Here is a 9,338-nt window from a genome sequence, read left to right on the forward strand (position 1 = left end):
TGTGACGAAAATATATGCGATTGTTGAAGAAAGCGTTGAAAAAACTGTTATTATATATATGTGCATTTGTTTGAATTCCAAAATATATAAAAAAGTTATGAAACTTATTTTTACGTAGGTACATTATTTGCTGTGAATTATTTTATAAGATTGATATAAATACATGTAAATGTTTTAGTTTATGATGTGATATTGTGCCCACGAACTAAAAATGATAGAGACTTATCTAAGCCGAATTATTCATCCCGAACTTCAAGTGATTTCAATAAGTTCTGGAAATAATTCCTAAAAGGATCATAAAAAAAACTTATTCCTATAGTTAATTTTGTAGATGACAGTGCCCGCATGGCTCTATTATTTGAGTTATTCTCGATACAAGTTCTATTATGCAGGAGCCGAAACTGTAAAGGAAAGGGTTTTATTGATAGCTTTGTCTTGACCTTGACCACCCCTTGAGTGGAGAATTTTGTTACAAAGTATTGCATATTTACTTTGATTTATGGTACCAGTAGCATGGCTATTCAAGTCTGCTTTCCCTGTAAATGGATCATTAATTTCTGGTAGCGGGTTTTTGGAGAAACGGTAAGATTTTTTGCATTTTTTTTTTTGTTAGACATTTGTAGAGCACACGAATCCGTTAATGGTAAGATGTCAAATTAAGTTAGCCAAATATAGTCCTACTGCTGGGCACAGATTTCCTCTCACAATGAGAGTTCTTGGGCTGTAGTTCCCACGTGAGCCCAATCCAGATTGGCAACTTCACACACATCATCAATTGTGTTGCAGATATACACAAGTTTTCTGTCGATGTTTTCCTTCACCGAAACGATCATGGTACAGCCCACATCTTTCTACATTAGTTTTGATTATAGTGACCCTTAAGGAATATAAGAAGGGCACTAACTGTTGTTCGCGCACAGGAACCTTACAAGTTCAGATTCTAACCCCTGATCAGCCAGTGTCCAGGGTTTTACGTACAGTACCCTTCCTATTTTCCAGATAGGTACCGAAGCTGTAGGCGCTGCTAAGTCGTCGACTCTAAGTCCACTACCAAATCTCCGCATTGGTGGCGGAGCTGTAAGCCACGTTCAGTTCCCTACGCGGAAAAACAACGTCTCTCCAGTTCCCAATAACCAAGCAACGGGAGAGCCCGGAGGATATCTAGCTTATCCTTTACTAGCTTTCCTGTCTAGTGCCGGTGATGTCATTTGCAGTGTCCTGCGACACTGCGCATGAGAAGACGCCCCGGCCACATGCTACAGGGGCAGACAAACATGTCCGTCTCTGCAGCTCACCATAAGCCCCAGTGAGTCCATACCCAGTCCGGGTCCACCAGAGACAGTCGTAAAGGCGTATCACAGGCGGAGGTCGGAGGAGGTTTAATTTAGTAGCAGTATAGCTCCTTGTGAAATAGTTCGTCCAGGGAAGTACTGCCATCTTACTTATTTCCGCCGCCAAGCACTAATATCACCATTATTGTGTTCCGGTTTTGAATGGTAAGGATGCTGGTGAAATTATAGGCATGAGTCTTGTGCGGCAGTGCCCCGCAGATCTTTGCGATATAAAGCTCTGAGTGGCACTGCAATTGTCCATAAGAATAGGCGTGTAGCGTACTGTAACTGGGGCGTAGCTTGGTATGCGTAGGGAGAGGTATTTTTATGAATATAAACTGGAATAATCTTCAAAACTTGGTTTATTGCACTTTTTCACATAATTTCAGCGTTGGGTTACATTTCGTAATCTATCAAGATGTTCTCTTCTTATTTCATTTTTCAAAAAACATTCAAATTACAAAACTATATTCATTCAGCCAGTGATTCTACTCATAGAGTAGTGCCTAGCCTACATCCCTCTTCCTCACAGCTGAAGGGGTGAACATCCCTAGCTGGTGCTCTACCTAGGATAGGCAACTTACATAAGTGATCAGCCTTTACTATAGGCTAGCCACACACTGCTCGGAAGCTATTACCTTACCTACAAATAACCACCGAGGAGGCTATGGCTTTAGTCTGCCAAAAACCTATCTAAAAGGACAGACCATGACCACATCCTAATCAAACAAATCAAAATATAATTACTCGCTATCTTAGCTAATTAGGAAACCTGACTAAAGCCTAACACTTTATTTCAGCGACTCTAGCCTGGCTGAATGATCCTAACTAACTAAATTCAAAACATCACTACTTCCTAACTGTTTCCCTAAATTGTCCTCAACGTGCATGCTGCCACAACGACAACACAGGCTTGAGCATCCATCGGATGATCACTGGGTTACATCAATATTGGTCTCCCAGCTGCCTTAGTCCTCATCCTGCAGCTATCCACGTTCCCTCAGCTTTTCTCACTTTCTTTAAACAAACAGGAACAAACACACATATAACCCTAACAACGACAATTTCCTAACATACATATGATATGAGGGTACACCACAAGAAGGATTTCTAATAATTAAATAATTATATTTTCCTGGAATGCAGACAGTTCTTGTTCATCTGGGAGAGTGACCACGAACTATGAACACACACTGGATAGTATATCTATGAAATTAAAAAAAGGAAAAGTAAGCTATATCTATCCAATCCAAATCAGCAGTCATCTTCTCCTCCCGTCCTTCAAAGTCTGCATTGCCGGAAAATAACAAGTTCCCTCAAAATTATTCCTCACAATGTCATCGTGGCTCCATGTGAAAAATAAATATAAAAGTTTTAATTAACCTAGTAGAAACCAAGAAAACATTAGATTACTTCCTATAGAACGTTTTCATTCTACTCGCATGCAGTAGATCCTGCCTACCCAATCTATTCCTATTTATACCTAATCTTCTCACCATACAATTAATTATACTCAACCGATATACTACCCTAACTTCCGCGTAACATACCTCCTAGTTAGCAAAGCAATCCTATCTTTCTTATCAAATATACGCTTCTCTTGCGATTGCACATTACCTATATATTCTCTATGCGAATCTATCGAGGCTGCTCGTTCTATACACTTGCCTTGTAAATTCTCCACTTTACTTACGCGAACAGGTTTAAAAATGTCGCTTTCCGAATTATATTTTATATTTAACTTCGGCCAAGCATATTTATAATTATTTTTATTGAAATCACAACCTTGACGCAATTGACACATCTCATCACTCACGTCAACTTTATCTATTATTTCTGGCAAAACCGAAGAGTTTACATCTTCCGATCTATCTAGCAAGAAGTTATCTAAACTTTTTGATATCGGTTTCAAAGAAGACTTTTCTTTCTTTAACCCAATATCTGTCATGGACTTAGAAAGAAGAAATTTTATTGTCATTTTCTAATTTTGACAACTTAAAATCATGTTTCTTTAAAATATCTTGACCCAAAACAAGATATTCTTCAAAATCCTATAACCAGCAACCTTGATTGATATTCCTTTCCAATAAATGTCAACGACACTTTGGTGGACGACTGCACATTTATTGGCGTTCCGCCCACTGTACGCAAAGGAAAACTTGGATTATCGTCAATACGCAAATGTAACTTTTCTGCAAAACAACGAGAAATTATCGAAACCGAAGCACTAGTATCCACCAACGCCTCGCAACTTACATCATTAATAAAAACAGATACAAAAGGTGCCCTATCTACACTAAAACTATCAAATGTAGACAAATTTTCTAAATGTTCAGCTGCGCTTGGCCATCCACGTTGAGGAGATCCCGACGAAGATCCACTACTATGTGCCTGTGAATACCCTTGACTTGGCGTATCCTGTTGCACGACTGGTGCTCGTGGCACTTGATATTCCGACTGCTTAGACTCGGGTCTAATTATCGGTGCAGAGTCACCCTGTGTTTGCCAACAGTGAGAGTGCTCCATGTGACAACATACTGGCAATTCAATATTTTGGTGACTCACATTATAACCGTGATTAAATATATCATCTACTTGTATAATTGTTTTTCTCAACTCCTCTTTAGATAAATACAAATTACTAGCCAGCATCCATTGGAAATTGGGTATCAAAGACTTCAAGAAATGCTTAATAAACTGAACATCTTGAATATTCGCTTTCGTCGCTAACTTATCCAAACTATAAAAATAACTTATCAGCGATTCATTAGGCCCCTGTCGCCTATAATAAAATTCTCGGGCATAATCTATTTGTGAGGGAAATCTCCGAACGGACGTCGCCGAATCCATTGAATCTTTGTGCCGGTACACAATACATATTCACTTCTCGCACTTTTTACTGGCACCAATTATAAATCAATATTAAATATAAAAATATAAATTACGCCCTTATGTACGCTTTCCTGGAAGTTGTGTCGTAAAAACATATAAAAATATTTCACGACGGACTTTTCTTCATCGGAATCCTTTCATCATTCGTAAGCTTGCGTCCATCATTTGCAGGCTTGAGTTATATTATATCTCTTCTATTGGCAGATTTTTCAAAGTAAAAATATAAAAAATTTTCACTTCGGGATTCGTACTTCTATAATTTGTAAGCCGGCGTATTCCACCATTTGTAACCGGGGCGTAGCTTGGGATGCGTAGCGAGAGGTATTTTTATGAATTTTTACTGGAATAATCTTCAAAACTTGGTTTATTGTACTTTTTCACATAATTTCAGCGTTGGGTTACATTTCGTAATCTATCAAGATGTCCTCTTCTTATTTCATTTTTCAAAAAACATTCAAATTACAAAACTATATTCATTCAGCCAGTGATTCTATTCATAGAGTAGAGCCTAGCCTACAGTAGCACAAGGCGCACTTATTCGTCCGTCACTTGATTATTATAAAATATTACAAAAAAGTTTGTGCATCCAAAAACTTAAACTTAAATAAATATATTGAGTACTCCCTAAAATTTACAAATAGCTGAATAAAAATAAACATAAAATTGTTTGCCCATTAACGTTTTATACTACACAAATAGATTTAAAAACTTTGTTTAGATTTTGATTTCTGTATTTATTTGTTAGTAACAAATAGATACGGCTAAGCTGCATGTTGCTATAATTAGATACTGTGATTACCCAAACAAGTTCCAGACAGCGAACCTTGAAATTGCTAAATAATAATAGACAATCAAAGCCAGGTTCAAGGTTTTACAGAATTCGGGAAGCCAGAGTGAGCCTCGAGTAAGCCAAAAAAAATGGTGGACCTTCGAACACGGCTAGAGTCTCCCCTCCCTCACAGGACGCGATCAGCGATTTGGGAGCAACGGCCGCGACCTTGGAGCTAGATGAACTTACGTAACCGCCGACGCAGGGCACAAAGCCTCCACCAAAATTATTCCTCGCGTTTTTGCATGTCCCGTCCGACTATACCTACCCACTTGTAAAAACTGCTTAAAAAAAAACACGTATGCGGGCCCGATAGCTGCTGGTCTTGAATTTGATATGGCAAAAATTACTACGCAGTATTTAATGTCATATATGGTACTATGTTTAGGTAGTCAACGGATATTTTATTATAAACAAGTTTATTTTGTCTATATTTATATGTAGGAAGTATTTTCATTCATTGTCATATTTACGATATTGGTAGGCTGTGGGTTTCGAATCAGAGTTCGCGCCTTTGAGTTTTTCGGAATTTATGTGCGAAATTTGCAATGAGTTTTTCGGTGAGGGAAAACATCGTAATGAAACCTGCACGTAGATGTTTTACGCAATGGGCTGAGAGACCCGTGCCCAGCAGTGGAACGTCTAAATTAATTGCTAATCAATGAAATGAGTGAATCTACTATAGGTTTTTTATTGGATAATATTTACTATCAACAAAGTCGACGAGTTACCCCGTTAAAGTGACTTCTTGTACGCAGACATAGGCGGTCAGTAGCGGCCACCCGCTGCTTGTTTATTGCTGTCAACCAATAAATACTGTAACGTGGTTAGTTCATATTTTTAATAAAAATAAAAGTTTTTTCATAAAACGACACCAGTAACTAACACTACGCTAACTCGAATTTCGTCGACTTTGCGTTTTTAATGCCAAATTATTCAGCTAATTTAAATTACATTCAAAATTAAGAAAATAATACAAAAAGTACATAATACTGTCATATATAGGTATCAATATATAATTAAAAAGTTGAATTACTGGCGAAAAAACCTTTAAGTTAATTATATTAATTCTTTATTGCACAAATAAATGGCTTTGAAAATACATGTTACAAAGGACATAAACAAAGGTGAGCTTGTCTCTAAAAGAGATCTCTTCAAGCCAACCCTAGCCGTGGAGTGAAGTTAGCGTAGTGTTAATTGATGGTGAAGAAAAAAGGTCAACAAAACAAGGTACGAATCTCCATTCTGTAAATAAAACTGATATGCGTCTTGGAAGGCTTCAACGTTACTGTTAGTGCACTAATCCTGGGCGTTTCAGGATAGTGCCAAAAAAATATTTTGTTATTGGTTTTTAAATTATACACGTTGCTTCATATGTAATAATCATGTTCCGAGCTTACCCATAACATCTGGTTTAACTGTATATCAAGCTATGTATCTGGTTTTGCGTGTCGCAGATATAACATTACGTTAATTATTTCACAGACTATCGAGTGAAACCTGCATACATAATATATTTATCATTTCAATACGGCAGAACAAGCTTTTTGATTTATTAGAATAAATATGTTTGCGCTGTAGAGGCGGCTAGATGATGTCATAGCCAAAAGCGAGGCTGCACAAAAACGCCATTGTTGGCTGAGTGAGCGAATGGACGAGCGTTGAACCCGAGAGTCGAATAGAGTCAATGCCTGCTATTAGCCAATTTTGAGACGTTCTAACGACGTTTAAATTGCGTCTTTAAAACTTTATGTTTACCTGGCTGTGTAGCTTTGTCTAGCTTTTTTGGTTTACCTCTTTATTAGGTACATTAGATTATATTACTATATGCCATTAGTTAATAATTAATTGCTACTCGACGCAATTTACATATTTTAACATTATATGTTTTTTTATTAATCTTTAAGTCAAATTTGTGGACATGTAAGGCTTTATAAAGGGGCTGTTACCACGGTTTCCTTTCAGACGATATATTTGGATACAACTTCTAGACACCTACTATTATAAACGTAGAAGCTGGTTGAGGTGAATAGAGCGTGTCCAAAATTACAACTCGAATGATGAAGAAATATAGCCCTTTACTAGTCGTACTTTTGCACTAACTGATAATAAACAAGTAACCCGCATGAACCAAAGGTTTTTGACATTTCCGATGACAATATCGACATCGAAGGCGCTGGAAAAAAATACCAGTCGGTAGCTAAGGAAACAATACATTTACAAATAAACTAAGTATGTGTGTAGTTTGTTTATTCACAACAAATATAGTTGCTTATTTGTAAATGGCTTACAATGTTCGTTTAACAAACTAAAGCCTTGCCAAATATTTGTTTTATAATGATAAGCGATGGTTATGTTGGACAACAATATATATATTTTTTACTTACTTCAAAAATTCCATTTTTCAAAAACTCCACTTCAAAATTTAATTCATGCATTTACAGACAGGCTCTGACCCTGAATTCGGACAACTACTTCGCTAGTTACATCTTAAAATTTTGTATATTTAATAGATATTTAGTAGAATGCCAATTGATGTCTGTCGACCTATTAAATGTACTCCATTCTATCTTCGATTACGCTTGGATGCAAGATATCTTTCCCATTAGTTACGGCAATTATACATCAGAAGTAATACCATAGCCGTTTTAAGCTACAATACAAGTGTTTCTGAAGTTAAGCGTTTTGTCTTCTATTTAGCACGGTCAACCTTGCAATAAATAAATTATTTTACTTTGCTCTCGATTTGTTTAAAAGTCGTGTAGAACCAATGAGGGCACATTCTCAATGCAGACCTGCACCTTTCTACTGAGAACAGCAGAGAAGTGTAATTTAGCACCTTAACAGCTCACGAACAACCCCATTCGTAAAATGCAGGACTAGGAACGTTTTGCATAGTCTTCAAACTTCAAAGAGATAAGAATAAATAAATGATTGGTTATGTTATGATTGATTGGAAATGGCTCTACTGAACCTTATTGCTGTTTGATTGTTTTGAGTAGACTTTAAATTTACATTTTATATTTGACTGGCACGTTGAGTGATCTTAATACCTTCATTGACAGACAATTTCGCATATAGTGATATATATCTATAATAATGTATATGCACCAACGCAAAATTTTTCGAAAGAAATTTCGAGGAAGAGATATTTGCGTTTAGGAAAGAGAAATTAGTGAAAATTGCAGATTCCCTTAAAACATCAGCGGTACGACTTGGAAGTATGATATCGCGTTTGAAGATATTTAATTAACAGGATTGAAATCTTGATTGTTAACATTGTGTTTATCGTTTATTGTATTAACATAAGTCAAAATTGTATTTATCGTCTCTTTATTAATTGTTGTTGACGCAACGGCGGCGTTTTCGTTTTCCTTCTATTTCGTCAACTTTTCAGACTTAAGGTGGTGGGAGTAGATGGACTAGTAAGTGGTTAGATTCATTACGTTCAAGAAAAGGCAAAATAACTCTTACGCAGTGCTTAGAAGGCGGATGCGGCGGGCGTTCACCCAAAGCTGCAACGCTCTTTTCTCAGAGTATCAATTTTAATTACCAAAGGTACTGGCAAAGTTACTTTCAGTGCTATAAAACCTCATTCGATTCCAATAGAGGAAATTGAACATCCTTTGAAAGACTGGAATGCTGGAAAATTGAGATATTAGAAAGATCATTTTTTTATTCGGTGCAAAGTGTAAAATATGTGAAAATTGTACTGTGTGTTATTTTTATTTACTTTTCAATAATATATTGTTCATAATACATTCTCAACTTGCATGTCAACAGACCACAAATTCTTTCAAACTTTCATTAGATGTACATAAGAACTACATTTATATAATATATTATAGGAAAAAACAGGCAAACCGCACGCTAATCTCTTGACTTCAGACAGAGAATTAACAAAAAACCTATCTATTACTATTTCCGCCTACAGTCGCTGTGAATGAGTAGGTGGTTTGATGGTTGGCAGTTTTAAATTATTATTCATTTCTCAGACACGATTATTGCCCTTGTCAACGTTGCTTGTGTGAGTAACTATTTGTCTCACCTACCAAACAAGTCAAACACTATTTATTATACATTTTTAAGATGCTGTGAATGCGCACGCACATTCACACATTCACACATTCACACTTACGTCTATTTTGTTTATGTTTTACTGTTAGCTTTTTATTTTATTTGTATTTCCTTTCATTTTATTTTATTGTCATCGTTTTTGTTTTTCAGTTGAAGCTAAAAACAATCTAATAATGATTGTTTTTATAAAATTTGATCCTTAAACAATG

Source organism: Hyposmocoma kahamanoa, unplaced genomic scaffold (assembly GCF_003589595.1).
Source record: "Hyposmocoma kahamanoa isolate Upper Pololo Valley unplaced genomic scaffold, ASM358959v1 92, whole genome shotgun sequence".
Lineage (NCBI taxonomy): Eukaryota > Metazoa > Arthropoda > Insecta > Lepidoptera > Cosmopterigidae > Hyposmocoma > Hyposmocoma kahamanoa.